Source organism: Microcaecilia unicolor, chromosome 6 (assembly GCF_901765095.1).
Source record: "Microcaecilia unicolor chromosome 6, aMicUni1.1, whole genome shotgun sequence".
Taxonomy (NCBI): domain Eukaryota; kingdom Metazoa; phylum Chordata; class Amphibia; order Gymnophiona; family Siphonopidae; genus Microcaecilia; species Microcaecilia unicolor.
In genome coordinates, this window is record NC_044036.1 from 237,186,297 (window position 1) to 237,201,551 (window position 15,255).

The following is a 15,255-nucleotide window of genomic DNA, read 5'->3' on the forward strand; positions in this document are numbered from 1 at the left end:
AACCCACTCCCCACAACTGTACACCACTACCATAGCCCTAAGGGGTGAAGGGGGGCACCTACATATGAGTTTCGGGTGGGTTTTGGAGGGCTCACATTTACCACCACAAGTGTAACAGGTGGGGGGGATGGACTTGGTTCCGCCTGACTGAAGTGTACTGCACCCACTAAAGCTGCTCCATAGACTTGCATACTGCTGTCATGGAGCTGGGTATGACGAGGGTGTCAAAAAAAAATTTTTACGTTTTTTTTTTATTTTTTAGGGTGGGAGGAGGTTGGTGACCACTGGGGGAATAAGGGGAGGTCATCCCCGATTTCCTCCAGTGGTCATCTGGTCAGTTTGGGCACCTTTTCTTGGTCGCAAGAAAAAATGGACCAAGTAAAGTCGGCCAAGTGCTCGTCAGGGATGCCCTTCTTTTTTCCATTATCAGCCGAGGACGCCCATCACGCCCCAGTCCCGCATTCGCTACGGTGCCGACACGCCCCCGTGAACTTTGGTCGTCCCTGCAACGGGAAGCAGTTGAGGACGCCCAAAATCGGCTTTTGATTATGCCGATTTGGGCGACCCTGAGAGAAGGATGCCCATCTCCCAATTTGTGTCGGAAGATGGGCACCCTTCTTTTTCGAAAATAAGCCTGATAAGCACCCAATTCCCGTATTTTAAACTGTTTTTATATGAAATAATACAACAGTTATAATAGTATACAAATGACGTACTGTGTCTCTTCAGTACATAGCCATATGAAAAGATCTGTAAAAACAACATTTCAACCCGCCCCCCCCCCCCCCCCAACCCAACTACCCTTGCTAAAGCGTTTTGTGGTACATCCAAACAAGTGAGTGATAAAACGAATATAGAAATCCCCCTGAATCCATGCCAGGGTCTTCAATCATCTGTACCCAACTGACGTTTTTTCCATATATGAAAGATTCCCAAACTTTAAAAAGGCTTTCATCTTATTATGATATAGAGCCATAAATTTAAACATCAAATAAACATAGTTAATTGATGAAGAGCCATTAATTTAGACATCATATAAACATAGTTAATTTTATCCTGTACTCTAGCCATCTCTGGCATATCTGGTTGTTTTCAGGCAGCAGCCAAAACTAATGTTCCTGCTGTCACTATACCCCAGATTCTATATATGTCACTTTGAGTTGCGTGTGCTCCCAATTTGTTTGTGCAGCTTAATTGAATATTGAGCCAATTAGCACTGATTGGCATCCTAACAAGCAATTAGTGCTAATGGATTTAATTAACAGTTATACACATACATTTAGGCGCTGGATCCATGCCTAAATTTTACATGTGAGTCTGAAAAGGGGGCGCAGAAATGGGAGGGTCATGGGCGGATTGGGGGCGTTCCTAGAATTTACGCACATAATTTTAGAATAAGGGGGATACGTGTCTAATGTAGGTGTGAGGATTTGGACCACGTTTCAGTTGGTAAAAATGGCCACACCTAAAGTTAGGTGCGATTCCTAGGTATAAGTGCTATTCTATAAACTGCGCATAAATTTAAACTCTATTTATAGAATAGTGCTGAGCATTGTTTTTTTTGGCACCAATATTTTAGGTGCCATATATAGAATCTAGCCCTATATGGGCTATTGATTTCCTGGGGTCCAGCATTAAGTAAGTAATATTCTATTTGCTTATCCAGTTTAATTCCCATAATGTCATCAGTCAGAAATAGTCTGGAACTCTTTGCTGGAGGATATATTAACAGTGGTTAGCGTATCTGGGTTTAAAAAAGATATGGACAAGTTCCTGCAGGAAAAGTCCATAGTCAGCTATTGGGGAAGCAACTGCGTGCCCTTGGATTGGTAGCACAGAGTATTGCCACATTTTGGGTTTCTGCCAGGTACTTGTGACCTGGTTTGGTCACTGTTGGAAACAGGATACTGGGCTTTATGGACCATTGGTCTGACCCAGTATGGCTACTCTTACATTCTTATGTCCCTCTCCCAAAAGTATTGCACTTTAGAGCAACCTCCACCAAATGAGCCAGAAGGTCCCTTGCGCTCCAAAGATGCTCCAACATAGCCCATCACTTGTACCACACATACAAGCAAACTGCTGTGTGGTATGATACCATTTTATAGAGTATGTTGTAACCATTTTTCATCATATTACTAACAATAGACACTTTTAACAGTTGTTAAAAAAAATCCTTCCCCAGACTTCCTGCTCGTAGCGTTGCCCAGTATCCTCTTTCCAGTCAGCTATACACTATATTGGGGGGCCCTTGTAAGAGCAATGCTCTATATAAGTGTGATATCGCTCCTTGCACTCCCCCTCCTCTAAGGGCCATCTTAAGCGTTATTTCCTCCAACTGCAATTCACATAGGGCCTTAACGGTGAATAAAATCTGTCAATTGATGATACTGTAAAATCTCACCCTAGGGGAGGCCATAGTCATCTATCAATTCTGTGAAATCAACCACCTGGCCTTCATCAATCATCTCACCCCCAAAGTATATAGAGGTCCTCCCTCCCTGGGCAAAAGACCACAGCAAACCTAATCGGGGTAGATGCAGAATTTTATTCATTTTTTTTTTTACACGGGCTTGATTATACAGCTAGGGCCTGGAACACGCTTCCAGAAGCCAAGCATCCCTTGAATGTAAGGATTGGTGCAGGTGCAAATAGTGTGCAGTTCTTGAACCCAATACCCACAGTATCACCTGCACCAGAGTATCGCCCAATATTTGCTTCTCTAGCTGAATCCAGCTTTTTGTAGCACCTCTTTCCCACAGAGCCAGAAATCACAACTGAGCTGTCTTATTATATAGAATTGAAAATTAGGTATCGCCATCCCACCCTGTGCCCTTGGTCGGTATAGCACTTCTTTAGTTTTACGTTTATTGACAAGCATGATATACCACCTAAGAGAAAAATCTATCAAAGTGGTTTACAATACAAAAATCAATAACCAATAAGGGATGGAAAAGAACTACAATATAAATAGGAAAGCAGGAACAGAAAAGAATTTCATAGAAGCCATAGGCAAAAGCAGGGAGAGACACCATCATGTGACCGCAGTCAAGCTGGCAGGCAACGAAGTATGACAAGGGGCAAGGGTCAAAGGCGATGGCAAATAGGTTGGTCTTAAGTTGAGTCAAGTAGGCAGGGAAGTCTTCAACCAAAGAGCTAAGGAGGCAGTATTCCAAAGAAGAGGGCCCATCACACTAAATATTCGAGTACACATGGAAGAAAGGTAGATGTGACAAACTGTAGAGAGGAATGGACCATGCTTGGGGGATGGTCAGGTGTCAGATATTGGAACAAATAAGAAAGTTGGCCAGAATGGTAGATCTTATGAACCAAAAGGAGCAGTTTATAGGAATTTCTAAATGAAATAGGCATACGGTGCTCTTTGCAGTTTGTGCCTTCAAATACTTTGCGATTCAAGGTCTTAAATTTTTTTTTTAAGGGATATATGAAATGCCATAAATGAATATAATAATGTGGGTATTGTTGGTATTTTCACTGTGTTCACCCTACCCCACCAAAACATATTCAGGCCCTCCCATTTATCCTTGTCTTCACAAAGTGATCGAAGAAGCAGGGATAATTAGCTTTATATAGCTTCTCCATATCTACTGTAAGGTTAATCTCAAGATATCTAATAAAATGTGGAGCCCATTTGAATGGATGTACCAGTTGCAATTGCATTCCAATCCCTGACCTAAATTAATATTAAGATTACCAACTTAATCATATTAATCTTAAAACTGGACACTGAGCCATATTTAGTAAGAGCTTGCACTCTGGCAAGGAGATCTGAGGTTTCCCCAACCACAAATGATATCATCAGTGTAACCCAGGTACCTCTAGTGCAGCCAAGGATAGAACAATCTCCTCTAGCCACAGGCTCCTGGTACAGTCAAGAAAATAAATGTCTACCAGCAACTTCAATCTTAAGGACTTTATTCCATGCAGGTTTCTAGTAGGCCTGATACACAGTTCCAACAGCAGCATTCACCTTCAATCTTAAGCACATATAAGCCACCTAAAAGTGTGTGGCAAATAGTCCCCTTTAAGCAGTAGGCTGTCAGCACATATCAGGATTCAATACAGGCTTACAGTCAGCTCCAGTCTGGGCTCTTTATCCAGTGCACAATAAGCAGTAGTTCAATTCCAAATAGAAGTTCTTTCAGCTCATCATCACAGTTAAATCACAAAGCAGCAGTTTCTACCTTCTACTCTCTTTACCTTCAGGAGAGTTCAATACTTTAGGGACTCCTCATACCCAAGGGATTTCACCCTGCATCAGCTTCACTGGTAAATTCAATACTTTAGGGACCCTCTTACCCAAGGATTTTCAGCCTGCAAATACTTTTGGGACTTCCTCACACCCAAGGGATTTTAGCCTGCTTCAGTACTTTAGGGACCTCTCTTACCCAAGGGTTTTCAGCCTGCAACTGCTTTTTCTCTCCCTCTGCTTCTCTCTTCCCTGGGACTCCTTCCCACCTGCCTCATCAATCCCTGGCTTCTTCTCTCACAACCAATCATTCTCCTTCCCTTAGCTTCTCCCACACCCATACCAGCTGAGTTAAGCATTAGACTAATGATGAGCTCCTGCACACAGGGTTTCCTAACTCTCTTTCCCCCTAGTGGCAGCCCATCTACACATCCTGCCAGCTTACACCCATGTCTTCCCCCATTGCAGCTAGGAGTCCAGTCCGGGTTCCTCATCTCACCCCCTGGCTCCTTTCCTGCAATGCCTTCTGGGACTTGTATTTCAAACTGACAGTGCCTTAACCCAACTATCCTGGATGTGACTTTATACCCTGTATTGTTGAGAGAGATCTTATGTATTGTGCAAAAAGGGTTCCTTCATAATAGCAAAAACATAAGGGCAACAGGACACATCCCTGTTGGTCTCCCATCACAGCTCAAAACTAGAGGTATGTACACTATTAATTTGTAAGCTTGCCAACGACTTCCTATACAGTGTGTGTATCCATGCCAGATACCTGCCAGCTATCCCCACCCATCCTAAAATACAAAACATAAAGAGCTATGTCTCTGGAATAGTCTTCCTGTTCAGATTCCTCATTTGAAGGACTATTTAATTTTTCAAAAGATGCTAAAGACACGTTTATTTTCTCATCATTGGTAGTACCACTTTTGTAGTCTTTGTTTCCTTATGATATTTGTTTATTGTAATTCCTGATGAATGTTCAGTTTGTTTTTAAAATTACCTCACTTTGGCCCAGATGCACTAAACCTTAACAACCCTCTAACAACCCTTTAACGAACGAAATTCCTAACGTTGCATGCATTAAAGGCCTTTTTCCAACGAATCAAGCAGCTAACGAAAACGGAATACAAAAGAGCAAAAACCATTGTACTGTGAACGATTCGGGATGCACTAACAATACCGACGATTATACCGAATCATTTACGGGAACATTTTAAACGTCTGGTCAGAGCAGTCGTACAGGCCAGAGCTGTCATACAGATACATCATAATATGTGCTTTAACAACGTGCGTCTTCCACGTGTATATATACGTGGCACGCGCGTGTCCACAATTGTCGGAGAAGTAATGGCTGCAAGGGGTATGAAACCAAACTTCTCCGACATGGATATGCTGTGGCTAGCACAGCTCATCCATGTGAATGCCAAGCGCCATTTTCCCCGGCCGGGGAAAAAAAGAAACATCATTAAAATGGACCAGGGCTGGAATGTCCTGCAGCGCCTATTCAATCGGCGGTCTTCCTACCCCAGATCCGTAAGTATTGTCATTTCTGGACAACCTTATGTGCATGTATTTTTGTTATTTGTCGTACATGTGCACGTTTGTTATGTACGCATTCGTGTTTGGTAGAATGTAGGGGTGGAGCAATAGAGCATGACAGTACCATCACTTGGTTTACACATAATTACATATGTACATTTCTCTTGCACACCTTGTTTAATATGTTATAGCATTCTTTTCTGTTTCTTATTGTTTCTTTAATAATCTGTAGTATTCCCATTATAGAAGAACTATTAGAATATCATGGTACCTTTTATTTTCAGCTGATATCCCGTCATTTTTTTTTGTTTGTTTATAGGTTGAGGAGCTTAAGAAAAGAGCCCGAGCAATAAGGAAGGACCACTGGGACTGGCTCCAGGAGGTCGGCTCGAACCTGGACAACAGTCCAGGTATTTATTTGTTTCACATGAGTCTGTAACAACAGGCACAGATTTTGTAATGCCCTTGAGGGTGCTGATATTTCGTTGTTCTCTTTGCAGAAGTATCATCGGATGATGATAATGATGGTGGTGATGATGATGACGATGGGGACGAGGAGTCCCTGGCAGGTCCTGTTCCTCCTCGCCCTTCCTATCCTACCCCTGGTCCCCATCCTGTGCCTTATGCCCTAGTGCGTCCCCTCTTCTGCTCCCCCCCCAAGAGACCCAGAAATGAAACCACCGTTCTGCGTCTCCCCGCCCAGTCACATGGTCCCTTTCGCCATGCCTCTCCTCCTCCTGTAACAGATGTCCACAGCCCTCCTGTCTCCCACTCTGACTCCCCACAGCCGCAAAGTCCCATCAGCCCTCCTCTCCCCCTCTCTGCCTCCCCCCAGCTGCACAGTACCACCAGCCATGCTCTCTCTTCTACCTCCACCCCTCAGCTGCACAGTCCCACAAGCGCTGGTACTACCACCTCCCACACTCACCCTCGGACTTCCCTCCCCTTTTCGCAACTCCCTGCCGGGGCCTCATCCTCCGCCACCACCGAAAATATCACTCCCCTACTGGAACGATTCCACATGGATGTTCTAGTGGTCCAGGGTGAGTTTCTCTTATGGTGTATTCTCTCTATAGAAAGAATTATTAAACTGTAATGTGTTATTGGTTCTAAAATTGCATTACTTATAATACTATGAACAAATAAAGTAACAATAACAACAACAAATTATCTATAATCCCTATCCCTTCTATGTATCCCTTATGTCTAACAATAATCTCCATTATATAGCATTGCAAATTTTTATGTGGCGAACCATTCTAAATGTACTTATTTTTTCTTGTACTGGCAGGTGGTGTAGTGGACCTCACGGGGGCCGATGAAGAAGAATTCCCCTTTCTTCCCCCTCCCTCCCCTCCCCCTGGAACATTTGACAGGGCTGTATCCCCTATCCGTCCCACCCCCACCGTACAAAGAGGTACCTCTCCCATCCCCCCTACTCCCACCCGCACCCAATCCACCTCCACTATCCCTCCCACCCTTGTGGACCGTGCCTTCTCTCCTATCCCTCTTGCCCATACCTGTCTTTCCCCTGAGGAGCTCTAGGACTTTGCCGGTACCCTGCACCAGGGAGGAGAGGTACTGGAGGACCTTTCACAGTTGCTCCAGTATCTCTCCTCCCAAATACAGCCTCCTTGAGGCGGTCTACTACCCTTTCCCCCTATCCCACCGCATCATCCCCACTCCCCAATGTATATAGTTTCCCCCATAAAGTTTTATATTTTGAAAAGGATATAAATATTTGTTACAATTTGATCAGCTGTGTGCGTGTGTTTCTATTGTGGTAACTCATAAACAGATTGAGTGAGGAGAGGGACACAATACAGGCCGCTGTGGCACAGGTTTGCGAATCGACTTGTGGCAGAGATACGAAAAAAAACCCCAACATGCGGGGGATTTCATCCGCTTCGGGCCGCCGTTTCTGTTTCTAACCACTGCCGCTCCCACCCAATGATAGGGTGACAGAGGAGGTGTTTAAAGGGGTCCTCCTTCATAGCTGCACTTCTTCGAACCACTTAAAGTGTGGCCACTTCTGGAGGGAGTACTGTCCACCTCAGAGGAGGAGACGAGGAATAATAAGAAAGTGTATGGCGAGGAAGCAGACGGTACCGATAGAGGAGATAGGAGGCTATAGCTGCCATCCTAACACAACATCCCAAGCCTTTGTATATATATATATATATATGGATGTGATGATGCTGGAGCGACTACTGTGAAGTGCTAGTCACACTATAGGGTTGACACATGGCTCATGAAAACGGTGGGCAGATAGAGCAAGTTGGGTTCTTACTACAGTTGTTTTCAGTGCAAGCAAAACCAGGGCTGGATCAATGTGTCCACATTTTTATGGAGACCTATTGTAACCCTAACTCCACAACCACATGATTACAACCTTCTTTTTATGTTGCTTTTAAAGAGGAGGGTGAAAGGTGGAGAGCGATGGCAAAAGCTGGGAATCCATGTTCCAATCCTACAGCAACCTTTTTTGCCCCCTTTGAACATACTATTTGTTTACAGCTGGTGGGGGACATGTTTAATCTTATAATTGGGTGAGCCACGCATTGCCTGTATATGTGCGAATATATGACGTTTGTATTGTGCGAGCTCAAGGAGCGCCGGAGTACAACGCGTGCTATGGCGTTTCCACTGCACGTGACACTTGATAGCGAATAGGCCTCTATTTTCATGATCCAGGTGCTACATGACTGGCTTCGCATTGGCGCGTATCTATGACGTCATAACTTCGCGCGTTAAACGCCGTTCTCGTCTCTGCACCGATTGTGAATTTATACAATAAGGTGGATTTTTCCTGGCACAGTTGGACTTTCAAGGTATGCAAAATGCCCATGCTGCTGCCAAGCAGGGACAGGAGTCTATGCAACACATTCGTGAGGAATGTGACCAAGTTCGCCCTCGCAGGCTACCACGCCCACGTGTGTTTCGTACATGTCTGGTTCTGGAACACATGTCGGATAGGAAGATTTTAGATGACTACCGCTTATCCAGAACTGCTATATATGAGCTGTACCAGGAGATAAGACATGATATTGACCCAAGCACTGCAAGATCTCATGCAGTACCTGGATTGCTAAAGCTGCTGACCGTTCTGCAGTTCTTCGCCACAGGGACATTTCAGCATGTTTTGGGGGGTAGCAGCGGCGTGGACCAGGCAACTGTTTCAAGACATCTGTTCCAGGTAATACTCCATTTCACAAAACCCTCTCCCCATCTCTGTACTCCACCACGTCTGTGCCCTCACCCCCCTTTGTTACACCCCCTTCTCGTATCTCTAATATATAAAACAGCATGGTAAAACAGCAACCTTTGCTATTCGTTTCAGGTTCTGCGCGCCCTGAAAAAATGTGTCCGGAGGTACATAGCTTTTCCCACAGGGGAAGAGGAACGGAGGAGGATCAAAACAGACTTCTACAAGATTGCTGGCATGCTCAATGTACTGGGAGCTATTGACTGCACACATGTTGCTTTCACACCGCCTGCAGCTGAAGAAATGCAGTACCGTAACCGCAAGATGGGGTACTCGTTGAATGTGCAAGCAGTGTGCGATGTACACCTTAGGATCCTGGATGTTGTGACACGTTTTCCAGGGAGCTGCCATGACTCCTATATCTTGTTGAGCAGTGCACTGGGCAAAAAGTTCACAGAGGGGAAAATTGGAAATGGGTTGCTTCTTGGTGAGTGTGTTCCATTTTATGTACAGGTTAAGGGGTGTATATGGCGTTCTATTGATAGATGCATTATTGGTAGATGAATCAACCGCTTCCACCATTGGGACAGGAACAAGCCACCTCTTCCGAAGGCGGAAAACCTCAAAAGATGAGTAGGGCACTAGTATATAAGGGTAGGAGATGCTAGCAATCTGCACATTTATACTAAACATATTATATGCTTATAGCAATGCATTGTTGTGTTCCTGCAGGGGATGCTGGATATGGATGCAGAACATGGCTACTGACCCCGTTCGCGATGCCCCGGTCTGATGCAGAGAAGCGCTACAACGAGGCACACATCTCAACAAGATGCACAATTGAGCGTACTTTTGGGGAACTGAAGAGCAGGTTTTGCTGCTTGCACATTTCAGGTGGATCACTGCAATATTCCCCAGAAAAGGTGGCTGATATAGTGCTTGTATGCTGCATGCTTCATAACATCGCCCTGAATCATCACCTAGACATAGAGATTGTTGTACCTCCTGAAGTGGACATTACACCCTTGGAGAGAGGATCGGATGTAAGCAGGGGAAATGCTGTGCGCAAACAGGTCATCCATACATTCTTTTCCAAACCTCGTCAGCCTTTGTAGTTACGTACCACTTGTATGAGTTTACACCTACCATATGTGCAGAGCTGTCAAGTCACCCGTTCAAGGAGGGACTCGTTTAGCACATTGCAGTATTTCCGCTTACCTCAACCCTTTGCATTATAGGTCTGACCTGCAGCAATGACCCCGATGGATACAATCACCGACAACAATTCCTACATTGCTGTTGGCTGTAAATTAAACACAGACAGCAAACAGTAATTTGGTGACGTGCGACTTGTCAGTGCTATATATGCATTGGTGCATGTAATCCAGCAGAAAGCCAATAAATAACGTATGACTCTTTGCCAGACGTAAAATACAAATGTTTTGGTTTACAGTGCAACCGTATTTTCAATTTCAGTCCAGCGGTAGCCAATGCGTGATTCATACAACGACCCTCTGTACCCTTTCTTTCCTTCCAGATTTTCCTTTTTGCTCTCCGTTTAATAAATGTAATATTTGTCTGACATTGGGTAATTGTTTATCATTTTGTTCATCAGATGACATGCAACTTTAATAATATCTTGATATTTTTTTTATCACTGATGCTTTATTGAATCAAATGCAAATATTAAAATACAAGTGTGCAGAACAAATCACTGTTAAAATATACATTGTTTACAAAACCAAAAAGATAAGTGATCTATGCATTACAGATTTTACAATAACTCCAATTCTATACATCTATAAGCTGATAACAAGTCAGTTTTCCGATGTGTCCTTTAGCCCCATCAAACAGGATCCTGGCGTTTCACTGTACCTGTGAAACAAAAAAAAAAAATTTGTAAGCTTAATTTGGTTGTTTGGTTTGCGCACAACCTTCCTATTACGTGCCGCATACACAGTTGTAGCTTCAACAACAAACCTACAAATACACTCCTTCTGCGGCCCCTCACAAACTCTGTAACATCACCTCACCCTACGTCCCTACATGCAACCTCCATTATGCAGTGTACGCCCTTATGACCTCGCCTCACCCCCCCATGCTTTGAATACATTCCTAGAGCCCATTTACAAGGCCCCCGCCCCGCCCATCCTCAAAACCTTGCTGAAAGCCCACCTCGTCTATGTCGCCTTCAGCACCTAGAAAAACCCAAACAATATGCAGGTTATCTAGACAACCCCAACTAGACATTTCGTCCTGTAGATTGTAAGCTCCTTCGAGCAGAGACTGTCCTTCTGTGCTCTACTGTACAGTGCAGCATAACCATAGTACCGCTCACAAAAATTTTAAGTAGTAGTGGTAGTAGTACTACTGTTCAACAACTGTGAGAGCAAACCCTTACAATAGGAGGGAATAAAGGCTGAACAAATGTAATACAGTTATCAATGCATTACTCTTCTTTTGTTTTGGAGTACATCAGTCACCAAAACTTAACTTTCGAGAGACTGGGTGCCACATTCGGGATGTTCGGTTGGGTGATCCGGTGTTCTGTGGCTTTAAGGAAACAACAGAAACAAAACTTTTTTTAACCTGTAATTCACTCCACTTTTTTTTGGTCTGTTACATGTGTACACCGTGCTTTCGGAAAGATGGCAGGCTCAATGCAGGTTACATACACAGGTACTTATTTGTACCTGGATTAATTGGAGGGTTAAGTAACTTGCCCTGAGCCACAAAGAGCTGCCTGTGCCAGAATTAGGAGTTGAACTCAGGACCAGAGTCCACCACCCTAACCACTAGGCCACTCCAGCTCTACTCAAGTAAACAACAAACCCTTAAAAGAGGAGGCACAAAATGTATAACATATTTAAAAAAAAAATAATGCATTACTTAACATTGTTGTTTGTATGTCTGTCTATGAAACTTACTATTACATAGTAACATAGTAGATGACGGCAGAAAAAGACCTGCACGGTCCATCCAGTCTGCCCAACAAGATAACTCATATTTGCTGCTTTTTGTGTATACCCTACTTTGATTTGTACCTGTGCTCTTCAGGGCACAGACCGTATAAGTCTGCCCAGCACTATCCCCGCCTCCCAACCACCAGCCCCTCCTCCCAACCACCGGCTCTGGCACAGACTGTATAAGTCTGCCCAGCACTATCCTCACCTCCCAACCACCAGCCCTGCCTCCCAACCACCGGCTCTGGCACAGACCGTACAAGTCTGTCCAGCACTATCCCCGCCTCCCAACCACCAGTCCCGCTTCCCACCACCAGCTCTGGCACAGACTGTATAAGTCTGCCCCGCTTCCCGATCTCGACTAAGCTCCTGAGGATCCATTCCTTCGGCACAGGATTCCTTTATGCTTATCCCACGCATATTTGAATTCTGTTACCGTTTTCATTTCCACCACCTCCCGCGGGAGGGCATTCCAAGCATCCACTACTCTCTCCATGAAAAAATACTTCCTGACATTTTTCTTGAATCTGCCCCCCTTCAATCTCATTTCATGTCCTCTCGTTCTACCATCTTCCCATCTCCGGAAAAGGTTCGTTTGCGGATCAATACCTTTCAAATATTTGAACGTCTGTATCATATCACTCCTGTTTCTCCTTTCCTCCAGAGTATACATGTTTAGTTCAGCAAGGCTCTCCTCATACAACTTGTAACGCAAATCCCATACCATTCTTGTAGCTTTTCTTTGCACCGCTTCAATTCTTTTTACATCCTTAACAAGATACGGCCTCCAAAACTGAACACAATACTCCAGGTGGGGCCTCACCAACGACTTATACAGGGGCATCAACACCCCCTTTCTTCTGCTGGTCACACCTCTCTCTATACAGCCTAACAACCTTCTAGCTACGGCCACCGCCTTGTCACACTGTTTCGTCGCCTTCAAATCCTCAGATACTATCGCCCCAAGATACCTCTCCCCGTCCGTACCTATCAGACTCTCCCCGCCTAACACATACGTCTCCCATGGATTTCTACTCCCTAAGTGCATCACTTTGCATTTCTTCACATTGAATTTTAATTGCCAAACCTTAGACCATTCTTCTAGCTTCCTCAGATCCTTTTTCATGTTTTCCACTCCCTCCGGGGTGTCCAGTCTGTTACAGATCTTAGTATCATCCGCAAATAGGCAAACTTTACCTTCTAACCCTTCGGCAATGTCACTCACAAATATATTGAACAGAATCGACCCCAGCACCGATCCCTGAGGCACTCCACTACTCACCTTCCCCTCCTCCGAGCGAATTCCATTCACCACCACCCTCTGGCGTCTGTCCATCAACCAGTTCCTAATCCAGTTCACCACTTCAGGTCCTATCTTCAGCCCCTCCAGTTTATTTAAGAGCCTCCTGTGGGGAACCGTGTCAAAAGCTTTGCTGAAATCTAAGTAGATTACGTCCATAGCTCGTCCCTGATTCATTTCTCCTGTCACCCAATCAAAGAACTCAATGAGATTCATTTGGCACGATTTCCCTTTCGTAAAACTATGTTGTCTTTGATCTTGCAACTTATTGGCTTCCAGGAAATTCACTATCTTCCTTCAGCATCGCTTCCATTACTTTTCCAATAACCGAAGTGAGGCTTACCGGCCTGTAGTTTCCAGCTTCTTCCCTATCACCACTTTTGTGAAGAGGGACCACCTCCGCCGTTCTCCAATCCCTCGGAACCTTTCCCGTCTGCAAGGATATATTAAACAAATCTTTAAGAGGACCCGCCAAAACCTCTCTGAGCTCCCTCAATATCCTGGGGTGGATCCCATCCGGTCCCGTGGCTTTGTCCACCTTTAGCTTTTCAAGTTGTTGATACACACTTTCTTCTGTGAACGGTGCTCTATCCACTTCATTCTCAATTGTACTATTTCCAGTCCATCGCGGTCCTTCTCCAGGATTTTCCTCCGTGAAAACAGAACAAAAGTGTCTATTTAGCAAATTTGCTTTTTCTTCATCATTTTCCACATAGCGGTTTGCAGTATCTTTTAGTCTCACAATTCCCTTTTTATTATTCTCCTTTCACTAATATACCTGAAGAAAATTTTGTCACCCCCTCCTTACATTACTAGCCATTTGTTCTTCCGCTTGCGCTTTTGCCAGTCGTATCTCTCTCTTGGCTTCTTTCATTTTCATCCGGTATTCCTCCATGTGTTCCTTTTCTTGAGTTTTTCTGTATTTCTGGAACGCCAACTCTTTAGCCTTTATTTTCTCAACCACTTGCTTGGAGAACCATATCGGTTTCCTTTTTCTCTTGCTTTTATTTACTTTTCTTACATAAAGGTTCGTGGCCCTATTTATAGCTTCTTTCAGCCTGGACCACTGTCCTTCCACTTCTCGTACTTCCTCCCAGCCCATCATCTCCTTCCTCAGGTATTCCCCCATTTTACTAAAGTCAGCATGCTTGAAATCCAGGACTTTGAGTTTTGAGTGGCCGCTCTCCACTTTAGCTGTTATATCAAACCAAACCAAACTATTGAGAGAGAGGCTGACACACAGGTGGGCTGACGGAGGGTGTCCTGGTGTTCTCAGGTCTGCTGCTGTGTGTTCATGCCTGTGAAAACACAAAAAGGTAAATTACAGGTTTACATAACTGTGGCATAGTAGAATACAAAGTATCGGGACTGGTGCACTATTCACACATTTTTCATAAAGTATTACCCGTAAAAGGATTCCCGGGAGCCCTGGGTTTGCCTGACAGCTGGAAAAATATAAACAATTTAGGTGTCACAACATCTGTGGGAATATGTAAATAGGTGTACATTGTGTTAGCCAGTAATCGAAATAGACCCATCGATTAACAGAGTTAGATCCATACGTACTATGGACGGGAGTCCATGAATGTACACCTCGAGTGATGGGAGGCAAGGAAGAAAGCTTGTGAGGTACACTGTTCGTCCAGACTGTAGGCAAAAAAACATATTATCCTTAACTACATACATTTGGATGATCGAAAAAAGAAGCCTAGACAGAACTACCACGTGAGATGCCACACTTACTTGGGAAAGCATCGCTGTCAGTCCAGTGCTGGGCTGGTGTCCAGGCTATAATAATGTACGGGAAAAGTTAAACACACTGTCGATGTACACATGAAAACAGAGGGGATATAGATTAGGTGGCTGTGGATCTGATATAGGAAGGGAATACACAAAGAGAATATACCATTTGCTTCGTGGGGACTGCAAGCGTAGTCATCCCGAAACAGGTCACGCTGCTTCCCCCTGATCTGACGGAGATCCAAAAACATCTGCTGTTGCTGGTGGAACATGTGCTGTAGCTGCTGGAACATCT

At 44.4% G+C, this 15,255-nt stretch overlaps 1 protein-coding gene across 1 annotated transcript in view; it reads left to right on the forward strand.

The window, feature by feature from the left end:
• Nucleotides 1-15,255, forward strand: part of EXD3 (exonuclease 3'-5' domain containing 3) — a 719,658-nt gene that overhangs the window by 566,862 nt on the left and 137,541 nt on the right. The gene's annotated exons all lie outside the window — the stretch shown is intronic.